The sequence below is a fragment of the Castor canadensis genome, chromosome 1, assembly GCF_047511655.1.
Source record: "Castor canadensis chromosome 1, mCasCan1.hap1v2, whole genome shotgun sequence".
In the NCBI taxonomy this organism is placed as follows: domain Eukaryota; kingdom Metazoa; phylum Chordata; class Mammalia; order Rodentia; family Castoridae; genus Castor; species Castor canadensis.
Window position 1 is genome coordinate 65855025 of NC_133386.1, and position 22316 is coordinate 65877340.

Below are 22316 nucleotides of genomic sequence, written 5' to 3' on the forward strand. Positions count from 1 at the left end.
AACTTTTGATCAATGAATAACACTGCCATAAGAACAATAGAACTTTCAGTAAATAGAAAAAAATGGCAAAATGTGCTTGTAGAGAAACAAAAAAGATATTACATATGAAGAATCTATCTACTAGTATTTTAATCACTTGATCAAATGTTTTTTATTTAATGACACATATTTATAGGATATATTATAATTTGATACTTGTATACAGTATGTGGTGATCAAATCAGGACAGTATATATTTCCTTCTCAAATATTTTCAAAAGTTATTTTCATTAACATGTAATAATTATAGATATTTATTCAATACAGAATGATTTTTTCCAATTCATTAATACAATACATAGTGATCAAATCAGGATATTTAATGCTCTCATTTTACCATTATTTTCCTAATTATTCATAAAATAAATAATAAGTTATTATGAACTGCAATCACTCCACTATACTGTAGAATACTAGAACTACTTCTGTTTGTTTTTTTAAAAGAAGATCCATAATTTAATTTATTAATATCCTCCAGAGATGTAATCAATTTGATAAGGAATAAAATCACTTGATCTAAGTTAATCTATACTTCTCAACTTAAACTCACAAGTCTAAAATTAATTATACTTTTTCCATTAGAATCCAAGAACTAGTATGTCACATTCTCCAAATGTGCCCATTCCTACATTTTTAAAAATTATTCATTTATTCACATGTGCTTACATTTTTTGGGTCATTTCTCCCCGCTGCACCCCTACCCCACCCTCTGCCCCCAATCCCCCTCTCTTCCAGGCAGAACCTGCTCTGCCCTTATCTATAATTTTGTTGAAGAGAAGACATAAGCATAAGGAAGACAAAGCGTTTTTGCTAGTTGAGTTAAGGATAGCTATTCCTAGCATTGCTTTCATGTACAAATGTGTTACAACCCAAGTTGTTTCATCTTTAAATGGTCTTTACACTGGTTCCTGATCCCCTTCTCATGCTGACCTCTGTTGCTTTAAGGTTTCTGTATTAGTTTCTCCAGAGTGGGGACATCAAACGCTTTCATGTTTTGGGTTTTGAGTTTTTGATTGGTATTACCGAGCTTCCTTCTATTGCTCCTCCTCAACCTGTTCCAATCTCTAATCTCTATTCCACTTCCAGATAGACTTTTTCAAAAGCATCCACATGTGATGAACAGGCAGTACTTGACTTTCTGTGTCTGACTTAGTTCACTTAACATCTAGTATTTTACTTTTTATAATTGTTTTCTTAAAAGGCATATTACTATGAACTACACATAGAAGTAAAATTTTAAAGTTCTGTTTGATTTAGTCTATCTTGACTATTTAAAACAAAGTTAATGCAAATAGGGACTTTCTTTAACCTTGAAGAGGGAGAGTTGAAACTTCATTCAAAGTACATTATAAGTTTTAATATGTTTTGATGCAATTATGCATTTTTTTGGCCACTTGAATTTCTTCTTTTCTGACCCTCAGCTCCTGGACTCTAGTGATCATCCTGCCTCAGTCTCCCAAATATCTGAATAAGGTGTATCAAAATAACAATGACATGATCTTATGTCTAAAAGAGCCTAAAAACTCCACCAAAAACTCTTAGACATCATAGACATCTTCAGCAAAGTAATAGGATACAAAACCAATATATAAAAATCAGTACCCTTTCTAGATAGCAACAAGAACAGACTGAGAAGGAATTTAGGAAAATAATTTCATTTACAATAGTTTCAAAGCATATTCAGGCATAAATTTAACAAAGGAAGTGAAAGACCTCTGTAATGAAAACTATAAGCTCTAAAGAAAGAAATAAAAGAAGATATCAGAATATGGAAAGATCTCTCATGCTCATGAACTGGCAGAATTAATATCATGAAAATGACTATACTACTAAAAGCAATCTAAACATTCAATGCAATTCCCATAAAAATTCCAATGACATTCATTGTAGAGATTGAAAAATCGAACCTAAAGTTCATATGGAAGCACAAAAAACTGTAAATACTCAAGGTAATACAAAAAAAGCAAATACAAAATGAGCAAAAAGAACAATGCTGTATGTATCAAAATATCTGACTTCTAACTATACTACAGAGCTACAGCAATAGAAACAGCATGTTACTGGTACAAAAACAGACATGAAAACCAATGGAACAGAATAGAAGATCCAGACATTAATCCATGCAGCTACAGCCATCTGATTTTTGACAAAGGTGTCCAAGAGAAAAGACAGCCTCTTCACTAAAAACTGCTTGGAAAACTGGATATCCGCATGTAGAAGACTTAAGCTATACCCATGTCTTTCCCCATGTGCAAATATCCATTCAAAATGGATCAAAGACCTTAATATAAGGCCTGAAACTTTAAAACTAGTGCAGGAAAGAGTTGGGAATATGCTGGAACATGTAAGCACAGGCAAAAACTTCCTAAATACAACTCCAATGACTCAGCATTGACAAATGGACTACATGGAACTAAAAAGCTTCTTTACAGCAAAGAAGCTGTAAAGACATTCTTTACAACGTCTGAAAAGGGAGTCCACAGAATGTGAGAAAACTTTTGTCAGCTATACATCTGAACAGGGATTATTAACATTAATCAGAATTTACAGGGAGCTCAAAAAACCAAACTCCCAAAGAATCAATGATCCAATGAAGAAATAAGCAAATGTACTGCACAGAAATCTTTCAAAAGAAAATGTACAAATGGCAAAAAAAACACATGAAGAAATGCTCATCATCCATAGTCATAAAGGAAATGCAAATTAAAGCCACATTAACATTCCACCTCACTCCTGTTAAAATTGCTGTCATCAAGAACACAAGGAGCAGTAAATGTTGGCAAGGATGCAGGGAAAATGGAACCCTTACACATTGTTGTTGGGAATGTAAATTAGTATACCATGATGGAAAACAATATGGAGGTCCCTCAGTAAGCTAAAAATAGAAATAGTATATGATCCAAATAGTCAAATCTTAGGCATATATCCAAAGGCATGTAAGTCATGTTACAATAAAGATACTTGCATAACTATCTTTATTTCAGCATTATTCACAATAGCTAAGCTATGGAAACAGCCCAGATGCTGTAAAACTAACAAATGGATTAAGAAAATGTGGTACATATATGTAATAAAATATTATTCAGCCATAAGAAAAATGAAATGTTCACAAGTAAATGAATGGAACTAAAGAACATCATGCTAAGTGAAGTGAGTCAGGCTTAGAAAGAAATAGGTCACATTTTCTCTCATATTTGGAAGATAGACCCAAATGCAAATACAAGCATTACCATATACACTTATACATATTATATATAAAAATATACATTACATATATGTAGAACATGTTTCCAAACTAAGAGAGGAGGAAAAGAAGACAAAAATGATAGAGTGAATAATATTAAAACACATCACAAATGTATAGGAATAACATATAAGGAAATACACTAACAACTGTTGTTCAATAAAAGGTTGGGAGGGAAGGATAAGCAAAAGTAATGGAGCATGTTTGACTGATGAAAGTACAACGCATTTACAGGTAAAATACCAAGGCAAAACTCCACTGAACAATGAACAGACACTTAAGCAATGAAGAACAGGAGTATAAAACAGGTCATGTTAAGGAGAGGCTTATAGCAGGAGGGGGAGAGTAAATGAAGAAGTTAAAGGAGAGTGAAAAAGTTTAATGTATTTTCTATACATGTATGGATATGGAGATTGAAACCTATTAAAGTCATTTCAAGAAGGGGAGTGGGAAAACAGGAAGACTGATGGAAGGGATGAACCAAACTGAGGTACAATATATGTATACAAGGAATGTCACAACAGAACCCTCTGTACAACTATCAAATGCTAATAAAAATATTTAAAAAAATCAAAATAAACAAAAAGTAAAAATAAGTTCATGTGAGGGAGATCCAAGATGGCAGATAGGATAAGGAATCAGAATTCCTGAGCTCCATGACTTCAGAAATCACTAGAAGACATGCGAGCTACAATTCTGATTGTTTGGAGCCAAAATAACTGCCAACATGTTAGGTGGACATAAAATTCAAGGACTGACCCTTAAAACAGATTTTAATTGCACCCAACAGCTGGGAAAATCCCAGCATGGCACAGCTAATAGGGCAGCTCTGCCCTGAGAAAAAGCCCCCTAGCTGTTAATCACTTTCTTTCTTTTTATTTTTCTCTCTTTATTTCAAAAAGCAGAAGATAGAGTGCCAAACAGAACTGGACCCTGCGACATTTTGGACCCCTAGCCAGTGGAAAGACTACCTACTCCTGGCTGGGTTGATCACAGTTCCAGTAAGTGTCTGCCTTTAGAAAAGTTGCATGCCATTACTCCCTGCCAGCCAGTGTCAAAGCTGTCTGTGTAAATCTGCAGACCTAACAGGTGAGCAAACATGCCATGTATAACTTCCCTACAACCCGCCCTGATCCCTGGAACATAATCCAGTGCAGACCCTGGGCAGATTGAACCCCTCCAAACAAAATTGAGAAGCATAAAATGTAATCTACCAGGGTCAGTGGGGATGGGATGGAGTGCTGAACCAACCTCAGAGACCGGGGTGGGGCAAGGAGCTGAATTTTCAGTGAGGGAAGGTGGGGCAAGGAGCAAAGGCTGAGAGCAGGGGTAGGGCAACAAGACAACCTCCCAAAGTGGGGGCATGGAGGATCACTAAGCTAGTACTGTAGGACTGAAGGTGGTACTCAAAACTGAACTCCCTTGTTGGGGGAGGAGTGGACCAAACAGAGTTGCAAAGGTAGGGCAATGCAGCTGCCACCTGGTGAAAACAACAACAGATCAACCACCTTGCACAAACTGGTAGTGAGCTACCTCAGGTCCCAATTGCAACCTGTCCTGTGAACAGAAGAAACCAAATACTGCTCACAAGCCAGACATCTGGTAGACCATGTCAGACCTCCTGCTTGTAACAGATGACCCATAAGAGCAACAAAAACAGAAAAAAAACCCTCCAGCCACCTCCCTCTTTAGCTGTCCAACAAGAGGGCAGCACCCTTCTTCACATAGCCCGAATAAGAAGTGCCAATACCAGGAATGGACACCAAAGGAATAAGTCCAGAAATTTTGTGGAGCAGACTGAACTTTTTGTTGTTGCACCCGGGTTTTTTTTTTGTACTATTAATTTTATCTTTACTATTTTCTTATCTCTATTCTTACCTCCTTCACTTTCTCTACCTATCTTGTGCTACAATCCATTGTTCTTCCCCCAACTCTTTCTGCACCTTCTTTCTGCCTCTTCTCTCCTTGTCTCCTCTTCCTCCTCCTTGTCTTCCCCAACCTGTCACCACATTACTCCTCCCTCCTACACATTCACCACCTGCTGACTAGCCTTCTGTAACAACCATACACACCCCCAGCCCTCTGCAATCCATGACACAAGCACCCTCTACTACAACAGTGGAAATATACCCAAACACACACAAGGGCCACAAAACCTAGCAGCTCCCAGACAACCTCCCCCACCCACCTACCCAACCTCTTTTCTGCCCCTCCTTTTAGCACCACTTTTAACAATTACCCAAGTTTATGTCTCTAGCCAAGCAACCATTATCACCCCAAATACCACTGTTTATAGATATTATCACCAAAATTATAAAATAACTGGTCCGGCATTGATCCTGTGAATTTGTTATTGCTAACTAACTTACCCCTGCAGGCCAGGGACAGAAATAATACATCAACCAATCCAAAAACCAAGTCAGTCACAACACAAAAATTAAATCAAGGGAAAGAAAACAGGCAATTAAAACCACCAACTAGCCAATCAAGAACAAAGTTGCAAAGCACCAATTGGAGTGATGGAGAGAAGAAGGGAAGGAAACTACACTCCTCAAAAAACCCAACAACAATTTAATAGAAGGTTTAGTGGGAAATGAAGAAAATGGATACCCAACTCTTGAACCCAACAGAAAAATGGTAAATGTCACTTATAAGCCCATGAGGAAATCATGAAAGAGATCACTGAGAAACTCATGAAGAAGCTACAAGACATGGTTAACCAGAAAGTACAAAATGCACTAAAGAAATTTCAAGACACCACAAAAGAAACTTGAGAAGACACTGAAACAATTAAATGAACTCAGGACTTCATAAAACACCAAAGTTAAACAAAGAAAAAAATAAAAAAGAGATTTATGAAAGAAGACAACACAAGATATAAAAGAAGAGTTGAACAAAGATATGGAAAACCTCAGAAAGAAGAATCAAACAGAAATCCTGGAAATAAAAAGTCCCTTAGTCAAACAAAAAACCTAGTGGAAGGCCACTGCAGCCAACTTCAACAGTGGAAAACAGAATGTCAAAGCTTGAAGAGAAAATGGATGCTAAATCAAAAGCAGGAGCACTCTTAGTCAAACAACTCAAGAGTTGTGAAAGGAATATGCAAGAACGTAGCAACTCCATCAAAAGACCAAACCTGAGAATCATAGGCATTGAAAAAGGAGAAGAGGTGCTAGCCAAAAGTATATGTAATATATTCAATAAAATAATAACAGAAAATATCCCAAATCTCAAGAAAGATTTGCATTCAGGTATAGGAAACCTCCAGAACACTAAACAGACTTGATCAACAAAGAACCGCTCCATGGCATATCATCATTAAAACAACTAGCATAGAGAGCAAAGAAAGAATATTGAAGGCTGAAAGAGAGAAAAAACAATAACTTATGAAGATAAACCCATAAAAATAATAGCAGATGTCTCAACAGAAACCTTAAAGGCAAGAAAGTCATGAGTGAAGTATTTAAGGCACTAAAAGAAAATAATTTTAGCCATTGGATATTCTACCCAGCAAAACTATCATTCAAAGTTGACAGAAGAATAAAAGTCTTCCATGATAAACAGAAGCTAAAACAATATATGGCCACAAAGCCACCACTGCAGAAGATTTTAGAAGGAATTCTGCATACAGAATATGAAAATGAACAAAACCATGAGAGAAGAGGGAGTGTTAAACCATAAGAGAAGACCAGACAAGTAATCAGAGAGTAGCATTGATATGGCTGCATGCACTCAAATCCTTAAACAATTAAATGGCAGGAATCACCACATACCAGTGTTAATATTGATTAACACTGAATGTCAATGGACTCAACTCCACCATCAAAAGACACCATTTGGCAAACTAGATTAAAAAGGAAGATCCAATAATCTGTTGTTTAAAAGAGACCACCTTATTGATAGCACTAAACACTGGCTTATGGTGAAAGGAAGAAGATTTACCAAGTTAATGGGCCCCTGAAAAGAGGCAGGAGTAGCAATACTTGTATCAGATAAAGAAGACTTGTTACATTAGTCAAACGAGATGAAAAAGGTCACTTCATACTAACAAACGGGGCAATATATCCAAAGGAAATAGCAATCATCAACCCAATATCAGAGCACCAAATTTCATCAAGCATACACAAAAGGACATAAAAGCACACATGGTCACCAACACATTGGAAGTGGGAGACTTTAATACCTCTCTATCACCAATAGATAGGTCATCCAGACAAAAATTCAACAAAGAAATTCTAGACCTAAATGAAACCATATATCAAATGGATCTATCTGATGTCTACAGAATATTTCATGCAACAACACAATGTACATTTTTCTCAGCAGCCTATGGAATGTTCTCCAAAATAGGCCATATTTTAGGACACAAAGCAAGCCCTGAATTTAATGAAAATCCAAATATAACCTATCAGAACCTATGGGACACAGCAAAGGCAGTCCTAAGAGTTAAGTTTACAGCCATGAGTGCATATGTTAAAAGGACAGAAAGATCTCAAATAAGTGATCTAATGCTACATCTCAAACTTCTAGAAAAATAAGAACAAACTAAACCAAAAACAAGCAGAAGTTGAAAAACAATAAAAATAAGTGCTGAAATTAATGAGAGATCCCTCCCCCCAAAAATAAACCAAAACATACAACCAATCAACAACAAAAAAATGTTGGTTCTTTGAGACAATAACAAAGATTAACAAACCCCTGGGAAATCTGAACAAATGAGGAGGAAAAAAGACCAATAAATAAGACCAAAAATAAAATAATAAAATCAAAAATGAAAAAGGGGAGATTACAACAAACACCAAGGAAATCCAGGGAGTTAGCAAAGACTACTTTGAGAAACTACATTCAAATAAATTGGAAAGTCATGAGGAAATAGACAAATATCTAGATGCTTATGACCATTCAAAACTGAACCAAGAAGATATTAACCACCTTAAATAGATCTACAACACTTAATGAATTGAAACTGCAATAGTCTCCCAAATAAAAAATATCCAGGACTTGACGGATTCTCCACTGAATTCTGCCAGACCTTTAAAGAAGAACTAATACCAATACTTCATAAATTTCTGCATGAAATAGAAAGGGAAGTAACACCACCTAACCCATTCTATGAAGCCAGTATACCACTTATCCCAAAACTGGACAAGGAAACATCCAAAAGGGAGAGCAACAAGCCAATCTCCTTAATGAACAATGATACAAAAATCCTCAATAAAATTATGGCAAACTAAATCCAACAACACATCAGAAGTCGGCTTCATCCCAGGGATGCAGGGATGGTACAATACACGCAAATCATTAAATGTAACACAGTACATTAACAGAAGCCAAGACAAAAACCACTTGATCATCTCAATAGATGCAGAAAAACCCTTGATAAGACACAACACCATTTCATGATAAAAGCTCTGAGGACACTAGGAATAGAAAGGATGTACTTCAACATTATAAAGGCTATATATGACAAGCCTATAACCAACAGCATACTTAATGGGGAAAATCTGAAATTATTTCCCCTAAAGTCAGGAATGATACAAGGGTGCCCACTCTCCCCACTCCTATTCAACACAGACCTGGAATACCTAGCCAGAGCAATAAGGCAAGAAGAAGAATTAAAAGGAATACAAATAGATAAAGAAGTAGTCAAACTATCCCTACTCACAGATACCTTAAAGACTTGAAAAACTCCACCCCAAAACTCCTGGACACCATAAACAGCTTCAGAAAAATATCAGGATACAAAATCAACTTACAAAAATCAGTAGTCTTTCTATACAGATTGAGAAAGAATTTAAGAACACAATTCCATTTATAATAGCCTCAAAAAATCAAATTCTTAGGAATAAACAAAGAATGTAAATGACCTCTAGAAGGAGAACTACAAACCACTGAAGAAAGAGTTCAAAGAAGAATACAGATGGTGAAAAAATCTCCCATACGGATTGGCAGAATCAACATAGGAAAAAAGGGTATACTACCAAAAGAAATCTAAATGCTTAATGCAATTCCCATCAAAATTCCAATGACATTCATCACAGAGATTGAAAAATCAACCTTAAAGTTCTTTGGGAAACACAAAAGACCGCTATAAGCCAAAGCAATACTGAGGAAAAAGAGTAATACCAGAGGTATCACAACACCTGACTTCAAACTCTACTACAGAGCCATAGCAATGAAAGCAGCATGATACTGGCACCAAAACAGATATGAAGACCAGTGGAACAGAATAGAGGATCCAGATATGAATCCATGCAGCTATGCTCACCTAATCTTCTGTAAAGCTGCCAAAAACGTATAATGGAGAAAAGACAGCCTCTTCAACCAATGTTGCTGGGAAAAGTGGTTATCTGCCGAAACAAAACTGAAACTAGATCCATGCTGGTCACCCTGTTCTAGTATCAACTCAACGTGCATTAAGGGCCTGAAAATCATACCTGAAACCTTGAAGGTAGTACAGGAAAGAGCAGGGAACACACTGGAAACAGTACATATAGACAAGGATTTCCTCAGTAGAACTCAAGCGGCTCAGCAACTAAGAGAAAGGCTTGACATATGGGAGTACATGAAATTAAATAGCTTTACACAAGAAAAGAAGTGGTCTATAAATTGAAGAGGCCATTCAGAGAATGGGAAAAAATCTTTGTTACCTATACATCAGACAAGGGACTGACAACCACAATACGCAAGGAGCTCAAAAAACTAGACTCTTCAAAAATAAATGACCACTAAATAAATGGACAACTGAATTAAAGAGTTCAAAGGACTCTTCAAAGGAAGAGGTCCATTTGGTTAAAAAACCCATGAAAAAATGCTCTCCATTCCTGGCCATAAAGAAATGCAAATCAAAACTACACTAAATTCCACCTCACTCTTGTTAGAATAGCTAACATCAAGAACACTGTTGGGAAGGATGCAGGGAAAAAGAAACCCTTATACATTGCTGGTGGGAATGTAAACTAGTACAACCACTACAGAAAACAATCTGGAGGCTTATTAAAAACTAATAATTGATCTGCAATATGATCCAGCCATACCAGACCTAGGGATATATGCAAAGGAATGTGAGTCAGGTTATTACAAATGCACCTGTACATCCATCTTTATTGCAGTGCTATTCACAATAGCCAAGCTATGGAAACAGCCAAGATGCTCCACTACTGACAATGGATTAAGAAAATGTGGTACTTATACACAATGGAATTTTATTCATCTACAAAGAAGCATGAAATTTTGTCATTCGCAGTTAAATGGATGAAATTGGAGAACATCAACTTAAGTGAAATTAGGCTCGAAGGTCAAAAATCACATGTTCTCCCTCATATACAAATTATAGACCTAAAACAAATGCAGTAATATTAGTAGACACAGATCATACACTAAGGGGAGACCATGCACAGAAGAGATAGGGCAAGTGAAGTAAACCAAAAGCTTGAATGTGGTTGATGTGCTCAATGTATAGGAATGAATATAGCAATCTTAAACTGGCTGAGACCACTACGGGAAGGAGATTAGGAAGTAGTGAAGAGGTCTGGAAGAGATGAACCAATTTGGGTTGTAATATATATAATATAATATACAAGTAATCTCCCTATATGTATCTTTTTCTCAAACTAGCAAAAATTCCATGTTTTTCTTATTATCGTTTATGTTTTTTCTTCTACAATATCAGAGAACAAGGGCAGGGCAGGTTCTACCTGGAGGCGTGAAGGGTGGGGGAGGTGAACCAAATAATGTATACACATGCAAGTAAATGCAAAAATGATAAGAACAGTTTAAAAACAGATGTGAGGACTATGCCCTTGGACTTTTCAGTTTACAGAACTCTGAGAAATAAATTTCTGTTCTTTATAAATAAAAAAAATGTTCATGGTGGTATCTACCTCTTTAATCTAGCACAAGGTTGTTTTGACTGTCTTGCTTATATGTCATTTCTTCTTTTGCAATGAGGAACATTGTTCCCACTATCAACACTTTATTTCATTATGCATTTCACTCTGTATACAGAAAAGTAGTTTCAGAATTGCTAACCTGTACTCCTTTAAGATTTAAATCAACTAAATTACAGTCTGTATACTGTTCTTTTTGTAGTTAGCCTTTTTCTTTTCAGGTTTTGTTCTGCTGAAATTTTGTTTTCCAAAATAACTTAAACTAGCTCCTTTTTCCCCCAGCCTTCAGTGAAATTATCTTACCTTTATAATTTGATTAGATTACTTTGTTACTGCCTCCATTCCATTTTGGGATAGCTCATTCTATTTTTTTTTTAACTTGTATTCTGTATGAGTCCCATTTTGTGCTGTATACTTGTGTGTTTTGACAAGTGCAGTAATTTGTCCAGCAGTGCAGTATTATACAGAACAAATCCATTTCCCACATAATTTTCTTCTGTAGTCACTTTGTAGTCAATTTTCCAATATTTCTAACCAAGGTAACCACTTATCTGCTAAAAATGCATTAAGATTCATCCATGGTATGGATGTTAAAAGTTTAGTCTTTGTTATTGATAGTATTAGGTTTTCTGTAAGCTGTGATTTTTCTGAGTACTTATTCCCCTGCTTATTGAAAGAGGTGGACTCAGTTCTCTTCTCCTCAGTTTTTCCTGAAGCATTTGAAGCTCTATTGTTAAGGGCTTATGCATTAAAGATTGCTTATCCTTAGTGAGTTAAACCCTATAATATACTTTGCAGTTTGGGCAATATTTGTTTTTACTTTAAGATTAATATAGACATGCTTGCATTGTTTGGTTAGTTTTGCCATGCTTTGCTTTTTTTCACTGAGTTCTATTATCCTAAATAACTTATAATTAGGTAAGAGTAATTTATGGACATTTTCATTTTGTGTGTATTCTATTGCTTACTTTTTATTTTAGGGAACCTTGTGTTATCAGATGTGACCTAAGATCATATAGTTTTATGTTAAGGCACAAGGTATGAGGATATAAGTATTCATCACATAGCTGGAAAAATTTTTACATTGTTTACTTTCTTGGATAGAATTTGGTAATTTTAATTTCTCACAAACATTATTTACATTTGAGGGCTGAAATGTTGCATTGCACCTTCTCAACCATATGCATATGTATATAACCTAAACAAAGTTTAAACATGTGAATTCCTTCTTTTTAATGAATTATTTTCCAAAGCAACTTCTTTAACCAACATGTCTTGAAGCTAATTCTTACTTTAATACTTATTATCTTTTAAATTTAACGTAAATCAAAGTCAACTAAAACTTTCTATAACTGAGTAGTATTCCTTTGTAGATATATACCACTTTGTTCATCCATTCACAAGTTGAAGACAACTTTTGGTGTTTGGTTTTTGAGATAGGGTCTCACTATATAGCCCAGACTGGCCTTGAACTCATGATCCTTCATTCCTCAACCTTCAGAATACTGGGATTATAGCGATGCACCATCATACTAGGATGAAGACCACTTCTAGATTATTTTCATGTTTTGGCTATTAAGCTTAAAGCTGCTATAAACAGTCACATGTAAGATTTAGTGAAAATAAGTTTTCCATTTATTTGGATAAATACCTAGGAATGGAATCACTGGATTATATTATGACTATATATGAAAGATTCTAAACTTACAATTAATCCATACATGATTTTTCCAACTTTACAATGGTGCAAAAGTCATAGATTTTTTTGTAGAGACTATACTTCAAAATGTGAATTTTGACTTTTCCTGATTTAGCGATATATTACTCCAATGACTCTGGGCTGTTATGATGCTCACTAGGATAGGTATATTGAATTAAATTCAAATTATGACATTTTCAACTTACACTGAGATTTTTGGGATGTAATTCCATTGTAAATCAAGGAGCATTTGTATTTAACTTTGTAAGAAACTTGTACATAGTTTTTCAAAGTGTCAATAACATTTTGAATTCCCATCAGCAACAAAGGAGAGCCTTTATGGCTCTGCATGCTTATTAACATTTAGTCTTTTCAGAATTTTAAAATTTTTATCCATTTCAATATATGATTAAAGGTGTCATATTTAGTTTTCAATTTATCTAATGACTAATGATGTCAAGGATTTTCTTGTGTACTTACTAGCCATCCATACATCTTTAGTGATGTTAGATATTTTACATGTTTTTAAGTTTTACACATTTTAAGTTGCACATTTTATGTTATTATTAAGAATTTTTTATATATTGTGGGTACATTTCATTTATCAGGTATATTGTTTATAAGACTAGCTTATATTTTTGTACTTTTGTGAGTGTCTTTCATGGAGAAATTTTTAACTTTCCATTTTATATTTAAACTTTGGATTCACTCATTGTAGCAGAGAGGGCTATGATCAGCAAATTCCATAAATTACAGAGGAGCACATACACTGAAGCAAATTAAAAAAAACCCCTAAATTATAAAATATATTATAGCTTGGAAGGCCAAAACTTCTTGGAAGTCTACACCTTCTATACTTTTAGTCCATAATTTCTCATAAAACTGTGGTTCTGTGGAAGCTCACTTTAAGTCAGAGATTTATGATTTAATGTTGTTCTTTTCCTCACTGAAATTTCAAAATTATCTGATCCTTTGATATGTTCTGAAGTCGACCTTCAAAATGCATTTGGTTGCATAGTAGTGGCATCATAGCCAGAGCCTGCTGGGACGGGGTAGCCCCTCATCGTAGCCACTGTCACGTTAGTGCTGACCATCTGCAATGTGGCAAGCATGATTGAAGAAATTTCATTAAATTAAAAATCTTAGACTTGATTTGGTTTTTGGAAAACTTTTAAGTACATGTAAGGCAACTTGGGTTCATAAATTTACTTACTCAACTATAAATTTTGCTATATCCAACTACAGGTAAACTATATCCAAAAATTTAGCATCTGAATTGACATGCTATAAATTCACACTGGGTTTCAAAGATGGGGTTAAATAAAATTCACTATTAAAATCTATTTCACTTGCCTCTTTTTACTTTTTCTAAATGTGGTCACAAGAAAAATTTAAATTACATGCATGGTTCACATTATTTGTGTGTGTGTGTGTGTGTGTGTGTGTGTGTGTGTGACACTGAGGATAGAACTCAGGGCTTCATGGGTGATAGGCCTGTGCCCCCACCACTGAGCTACATTCTGAACTCTGCATTATACTTTTATTAGCAAATACTCCTTTACAGCCTCATAACAATGTATGTTAAATCACATTTCATACTAAAATGCATTCAGTGTTCTGAAATGTCATGTCAATAAGCCTATCCACCACCACCACCACCAACCCTCTGTAATAAGGTGCCTTACATCTTCCTGTAAGGTGTTCCTGAGAAAGGAACAAGGCTCATTATATTCCAAGACATGGGTAAGAGCTTTTGTGTCTGTAGAAAGAAGCTTCAAGAAGAAAGGGGAATGAAGAATAAGGCTGGAGTGTGGATTCTAGGTCTGTTGGTAACAGGTGTTTAAGAATAGTTTCCTCTGATCCTCCAAACATGCCATAAATTATAGATTACGATAACTGAAGGGCTCCAGTTCATGGTTTACTTTTTCTGAGGGAAAGAGGCTGGGCTGCCTCCTTTCTTTCCCATTCCTATGAGTTGGTACTTGCTGCTTAGTATTTCTTTTTTCTTGTTTATTTACTTTAAAATGTACTCATTTTATTTTCTAATTGACACATTAAAATGGGACATATTTATTTATTTGGCATCAGGTTTTGATAGCATATTTAATGTTCAAACCAAGGTAAGCATATATATATTCTCAAATACTTATGATTTCATTATGAATAAAACATTGAAAATCCTTTCTTCAGTTTAATTGAAATATAGAGTACATTATCATTATTTATCATCACCCAACTTCTTAACTAAAAACAAGACATAATCTCAGTCTTAAATTTCCTTCTTTACCTTCTAGGAATGTGAAAGGAACAGTAAGAGTTTCATATCTCTGAAAATACCATTTTTCTCCTCCTTTTTAAAATCTCCCTTGTTAAAAAATATACACATACATACAAATGACTTAATGACATAAGTATTTTAGAGCCTAAGTTAAAACTCATTTTCAAGAGATAGAAAGAAACTGAACTAAATTTAAAATGATGGTACAGATTAGATTTTTAAAACACAGTTCAAGAAATTTGAACATTGTGACACAAAACTTTGTGTGCCCAATATTTCATTTGATTTCTTCCTAGAAAACTAAAGAATATTATAGAAATCTTAAGAACCTTAAATGTTATATAACATTTAAAAAATATAATTAGTATATTCTACAATGATAGATAATATTTAAGCTTTAACTTTTATACACTTAAGACTAAATTTACAAAACATCTGTTTAGGTCAGATAATCTTCCAAATTAATTCTATATCTTGGACAAGTTTCAGTTTATAATTTTTGGACATGATCTAAGCTATGTGCAAGTTCTAATTGAAGACACTTTTTTCTCCTCAGTAGGGTTGGCTTGAGAAAGTAAATGTATACTTACATTATAGGGAACATATCATGGGAAGCACATAGACAGTTGTTAAACTACTCCACTATTTTATCAAGTCCTTGAGTTATTACATTCTAAACCTGTTGAAAAAGAGAAATAAACAAGCACGTTAGCTAAACAGTATGTGAACTATATATGTAACCAAGTTAAAAAAACTGAAAGAAATCATACATCTTACAAACCTAGATTTTTTATTGTATTGTCTCCTTTACTTTTATCAATTCAGGATTTCTTTTAAGTTTTAAGAAAATACTATTGAATCATGGGATCATTAGATTATATGAAAAGGGACATATTATAAAAGTATACAGCCAGGAATGATGGTGAACATGTGTAATTACTGCTTTTGGGAAGTGGAAGCAGGAGGACTATAATACTGAGGCTAGCCTGGGCCAGTAATTATACCCCATCTTAAAACACAAAACAAACAGAAAAAGAAATGAAGTTCTAATTGAAACTCTAAGTAACAGACTATATCATGATAATTGAACACATTTCATGCTCTAGTTTTATATTTTTCATGTATAGTATAAAATATAGCAAAACAAAACAAAGTTATTTATAATTATATGGAACTTTAGCAAAACAAAGATTTTTATCTGTCTTTCATTTTCATGTTGTTATTTGTCAGCCAGTACAAATGTTATTTGTCATTAGTACAAATGAAGGCAAGTGTTTTCAAATTTTCTTAAATTATCTATTGTATAATGAATGAGAATTAGATATTATTAAAAATGATAAACTGACATAGTAGCATTCATCACACCAGACTGAAACAAACATCTTTAAATTATGGAATAGCATATAGTAAAATAAAGAATAAATTCAGTTTTCACCTTAAGATGATGCTCCCTAAAACTGTGTCATATGAATTCATTCCCTGTCAAAAATATGTTTTTGGTATATTGAAGTTTCAATCAGTCCTGATTTTACCCACTTTTATGGCCTCCAAAACAATTGGATTTTTTTCTCCCTGAAATAAACAGATTTTAAAATTAAATTCAGTCTGATTTCCTTGTTGAGTTCCATATATATACTTTGGATTGTGCTAACTAGGGAAATAATTTAAACTTCCACTCTATTTAGCACTTTTATCCACAACAACACACTTTGTTATTGGATTCAAACACATTTTAAAAATATATGTATGGAAAAATAGGTCTGTCTTGTCATTAAAATTAATCTAACTTAATTATCCTTTTCTCAAAAAAGGCAAAAAGATGTAAACTTTGTTTATATTTTGTAACATCTATTTCTTGCTTTCATTAGGATTCTAATGTCATTTAAGCATCAAGGCAAAACTGTGAAGTAGGTTTTATTTTCCTCATTTTTCCGGGTTTTGGTAATTCAAGGATATCAATATTGACATGCAGAAAACAGAGAATATTGTGGCTGGTGGACAAATTCTGACCTAACTTCAAAATACTACCTCTTTCTGATTAGTCTTTATTTGCACATGGCTTAATGAGCATTGTTTTTAAGACCATCCATCTTGATATCTACTTTCAAAATTGTTAAGGTCCCAAATAAGGAAAAGAATGAAATGTTTCACAGGTAGTCAAATTTCTTTGCTGAAACTGTGTATATATTTTGCAGAGAACTATTGAGTACAACCACAAACATAATCCTTTGCATATTAAAGTATGTAGTGTATTGTTTAGTTCTTGACATAAAAGATCAAAACATTTAATAACTTAATAAAAATAGACAAGGGTATTAACACCTGCATCCACTGGCTCCATACTGATACAATATTTAAGCATCTGTGCAATTTTGTTGTTTATATTTTTTCTTTCATTTTCTGTTTCAGCATCAAAAGCTTTTCTGTCTATCATTGTACCTGTTTTTACCATCTAACACTTGACTTGATGCTTACAGGATGATCCTGAGTGGAAAGTTAGAAAAATGAAACATTTTAGAATTTTTTCTAGAATGAGAGCAAATAATGAGCTCCAGCAAGTAGCCTGAGTTCTTTTATCTATTCTGAAAAATAGATTTAATGGATGTGTTTGTGTTTCCCAAAAATGGTTACATTTCACCATGTCGAACAAAATAATACTCAATAGATATTATTATTATTTTTGTTGATAATGTTTTATTTGAAAATAATTATTGCTGCTTATATTCTTTTTCTGTTATATGGAGAGAAAAAAATCTTTATCCTCCATTCCCTACATTTGTATGTAAATCTATTAAATAATGATGATACATTTTTTTTTTCTCTTTTGCCTTCCCACTTGCCTTTCTTCCTGTGTTGGTCAAGGCATCGGCCAGCCATGGGAACAGGTGGGACAAGACACTCAATTTCCGTCATTTTGCGCATAACTCAAATGCACGTTTAAAGTCAAATAGTCTTGAGATAGAAAGGATTTCTAAATTTCTGCAGTTCCTTCTTATAATATCAAGACCAGGCTTGAGAGATTAGACAACTACTTAGGTGATTTGCCTAGATCCAGAGCCTCAGTTAGTTAAAAATGAAACATAAGGGTAATTCATTAAATGTTTTTACTTTTCATCTTCATGCTTGTCAGCAAACAGAAATGACTGTATTTGCATGAAATTTTTTATAAGGAGCTTTATATCATGTAGAAAAGGTAATTTGAGAAATGTCAGGAGTAGAAAGTTCACAGTGGTATATGAAAAGTGTTGCCACAGCTGTTGCTTTCTCCTCCAAGGTTCTTGAGGCCAAGTCTCAAGGAGCAGGTGTGGTTTTAGAGATTCCTAGTTAGGTTAAGAGATGTTCAGGCTTGGCTACAATATTAGGAAGAGAGTAATGTGATAAGGAATCCTCTGTTAAGTTGCAAAGACCCTGCATTTGTCAAGAGTGTCCCCTGCCTTGTCATACTCACTTTGCAATCTCATATTCCTTGGCCATAATGCAGGATGGATAATGAGCTGAAGGGTTAAAATGAGCCATCTAAGATCAAAATGGTTCAGTTGCATTGGCTTATGAGATTCACATCTTTAATCAGGTGTCAGAAGAGGTAAGTAAGAGAGACTCTGAGGGGTCAGATTACCAAGATCCAATGCAGAATGGATAGCAAGTCCATTAGGAAGAAATAGAGCTGAGAAAGAACTGACTGGAGGAGCTAGGTCTACTCAAGGGTAGTAGTCAGGGAGGCTGGTTTCTAGCTGAAGATGAAGACTGGGCCCTATGTTCAATAAATAGCATTACAGAGAGTGGACACTAGGTAAAAAGGTCCAGCAGAGAAACAATGATGAAAAATAAGAAAAAAATCCAGTGCACTTGTAGTCATAATGACACAGGGCACAATAAGTGGGGCTATAAAGACAGGCAATACCAGGTCATGTTAGGCCTTGAAGACCATTGTAAGGAGTTGAGACTTAAAAATGACAAAAACAAACAAACAAAACAAATTAAAACATGATCTGATTGAAGATTACTTCAAATGTTCTGCAGACGGTAGAGGGGCAAGACTGGGAGCCATAGCCACTCCAAGTTAATTGAAATACTTGAGAGGTGTTGGTTTTGGTTCCATTTGATGGCAATGGGAATAGACAAAAGCATTTGGATTTTCGGATTTATTTAAATAAAGTATAAATAAGATTCATTAATTTTGCCAATTCATAGATGCAAGTGAGTACATTTTAATGTATTTTTGTCTGCAGAGAAGTTAATTTGAATAATAGATATTAGGTAATTATGCAAGTATTTATGCAAAATCAGTAGATTTTGGCAAAATTTACTAAAGGAGAAAAATATGGAAACATGTTAGTTTTACATATTTTTTTTCAATTAGTGTTGATCAAAGATAGTGTAAAGGATTATTGATGTATACATTCAAAGAATAGGGAAATAGCAAAATGGAGCATTACTTATAAAGAAGAAAACATTAGAGGACATTGAATGATGCTGTTAGATGCATCTTAGATATATTCAAAACTTCATTCCATTAATAGAAACAATTTCTTTAGCTTGATTCACCATATTTGATTAAAGGACATTGAATTTTGAACAAATAGTGACAATTACTTTATGCTTTTTACAGTAGAAAATGAGAGTTTCCGCCAGAAAAGGTCACAGAGTCAATTCCTGTGGTTGTCCTTTAAAAAGCATTTTATTACTTCAGAATTACTAGACAGAGGCTTTGAGTCCTATTTAATTCAACAGACATTTTGTAATGCCATCTATGTAATAATAACAGGCTGCTAGGTATTATGCCTGTAAAGTTTTCTAACACATTTCCCCTGCCCTTGAAAGGTTCACAGTCTAAGGGAGGTGGTGGAGAAAGAGAAAAGAACTTTGTACAAAATGTTTGGCTGGGGTCACAAATGTAGCAGGATTCCATGTTACTTGGTATGAGTTTAGTAGAAAATACACTGTGCAAGGCAAATGCCAAATGAAAACTAGGCAGTATAGCATGAACTTAGATAAGCATACGGGAATAATACAGTTTTGGACTAAAAAGTAATTTCAGTTTAGTGGAGCAGAGTGATAGAAGTGTAACAAAGGAAGTGCAAGAGGGAAGGAAGGTAAGCAGGCAGGGACCTAGACATTGGAGGGTTCCTGATCATGCTTAGAGCATGAACAAAAACAATACTACCTGAGAAAGTCTGGTTATTGGAATTAAGGAATGTGTGTGTGTGTGTGTGTGTGTGTGTGTGTGTGTGTTCTCGTTGAATCCTACAAATAAACCTATGACCAACTTTATTCCCATTTAGTTGTGAGAAGTACATGCAGAGGTTGAGTATTTTGTTTAAGGTTATCCAAGTTGTAAGTGGTGCAGTTGGACTGGAACCCAGAAAAGTTGACTCCAGAGTTCCACTCTTCATCTCACATATCTGCCTCATGTGGTCAACATAACATGCCCTAAAGGAATCCTCTTGTATAATGTACATGCAAAAGAAAAAAATTCCTTTATAATACAAAAATGTTTGCTTTCCCTTTATATTAAGTAAGAATTCAAATAATAACCTAGACCTAACAGCACAATGCCAGGTGAGAAGGAAAGGGGGAGAAAGGAGGGAACTATTGAATGTTTCTTCAACAGTTTTCTTTGGGACATATTCTGAGCTAGATGGTTTAAAGATTATCTCACATATCTTGGCAGTACCTGTACAAACAAATAGCAACACCACAGAAAGAGTGGCTATAAGAAAAATCTATGGTATCTGCATAGATAAAAATCTAAGCTAGCTTTGCTAGCTTCTATAGTTTCTGCTCATATTCATTACCTGGAGTCCTTCACTGGTTGGGCTTTCTTCTTCTTCCCTTCCCCCTTGCTTAGTAGGCTTAGATGGTTTGGACTGACCCTTATAGTTAAAGTGACTACAGTGAACATCCCTGTGACTCAGAGAGAACAGGGATTGTGACTCCTGAAGAAATCTAAGCCTGGATGATGCAGACCCTTCTGTTTCCTGAGTTGCTGTATGAGAGGAGAAATTAATGACATTTAGTGCTATTATCAGACATTAATGCCTTCAGGACTTAAAACACACTAATGCTTGGGATACGGGTTAGCAATTGTCATAATAAAAGTTTGAAATTAATTTGTTTAATCATACACATGTATTTTATCATCAAAACATTTCTCATTTCATTTTTGGGAAAGAGAGGGTTGTTTTGTGCTTTTAAAACCTGTAGAACCCCCTCTCTACCAAAGGAAACTTAAGCTTCTCCCACCCAAGTCTTGAAGCAGTACTGGACACATTCTACATTCTTTGGAACATCTGTTTTACACAAAGATCTGAGGAATTGAAATGTAGTAAAAATAATGATATATTGTAAATAAATTGCAGAATGTATACACATGTTAGAGACTCATTTATTTAACCAAAACATTTAGCAAATCCTTACTGTGATAGGGACTGCTCTGGTTATTGGAACTAAAGCAGTTATCCTGCTTTAATTTGTAGTTAGTAAGAAAATATAATGTGTATATTTTAATGTATATGGACATTTTATGGAATAGAATTGATGAATACTTTGCCCTCAAATGTGGGAGAAAATAAATCATAAATATTTTCACTTAGATCTTTAGATCAGAAGTTAGCAAACTTGTACACTAAAAGCAGATGGTAAACATTTGAGGTATAGCAGATCAAGAGGCAGTTAATGTTGTTCTATGGGATAGCATAGATTATTTAATTTCTGTCGTACCTTCTCCATTCTGTTGTTGCAGTGTGGGAGGTGCTGTCAATAATGAGCTATAGTTTAGTAAATTCTGATTTAGCTCATAATGAATATTTTTATTTTTAAATTTCACTGATACGGGTGTAAACATTGCTTGATTTGTGCATGTGTGTATGTGTGTGTGTTTGTGTGTCTTTCAGTTGAATTAAAGTCTAAGCGCTCTATCTCTTCATTTCTGTAGGTATGAGGGGCTCTTAGGATAATTAATCCAATGAATGATATCCCAGAACTTCTGATGCACCAGGTTTTGGAGAGAGAGACCTGTTGGTGGACTCCAGGAACTTCTGATGGACAGAAAGAGGGTCAGGTTGAGCTGTAGTGGCCCCACCCATGATGGTTCCACACTTCTTGTGTAGGTGGTGCTTAGATTCCTGACCTTACATGTTAAGATCCCCTCTAGAAGAAAGAACTGAA

General features: G+C 34.6%; 1 protein-coding gene across 30 annotated transcripts in view; it reads right to left on the reverse strand.

Annotated features, from left to right (window-relative positions):
• Fut9 (fucosyltransferase 9) overlaps window positions 1-22316 on the reverse strand; it is a 220917-nt gene that overhangs the window by 102238 nt on the left and 96363 nt on the right. For 19 of the 30 annotated variants that reach the window (XM_074077957.1, XM_074077950.1, XM_074077944.1 and 16 more), the window contains 2 exons: window positions 16585-16721; window positions 15740-15828 (listed from right to left, as the gene is read on the reverse strand). The gene's annotated coding sequence lies outside the window, so the exon portion shown is untranslated. Of the gene's footprint in view, window positions 1-15739; window positions 15829-16584; window positions 16722-20944; window positions 21136-22316 lie in introns of all 30 variants that reach the window. The other 11 variants (XM_074077972.1, XM_074077965.1, XM_074077963.1 and 8 more) reach the window with 3 other exon arrangements.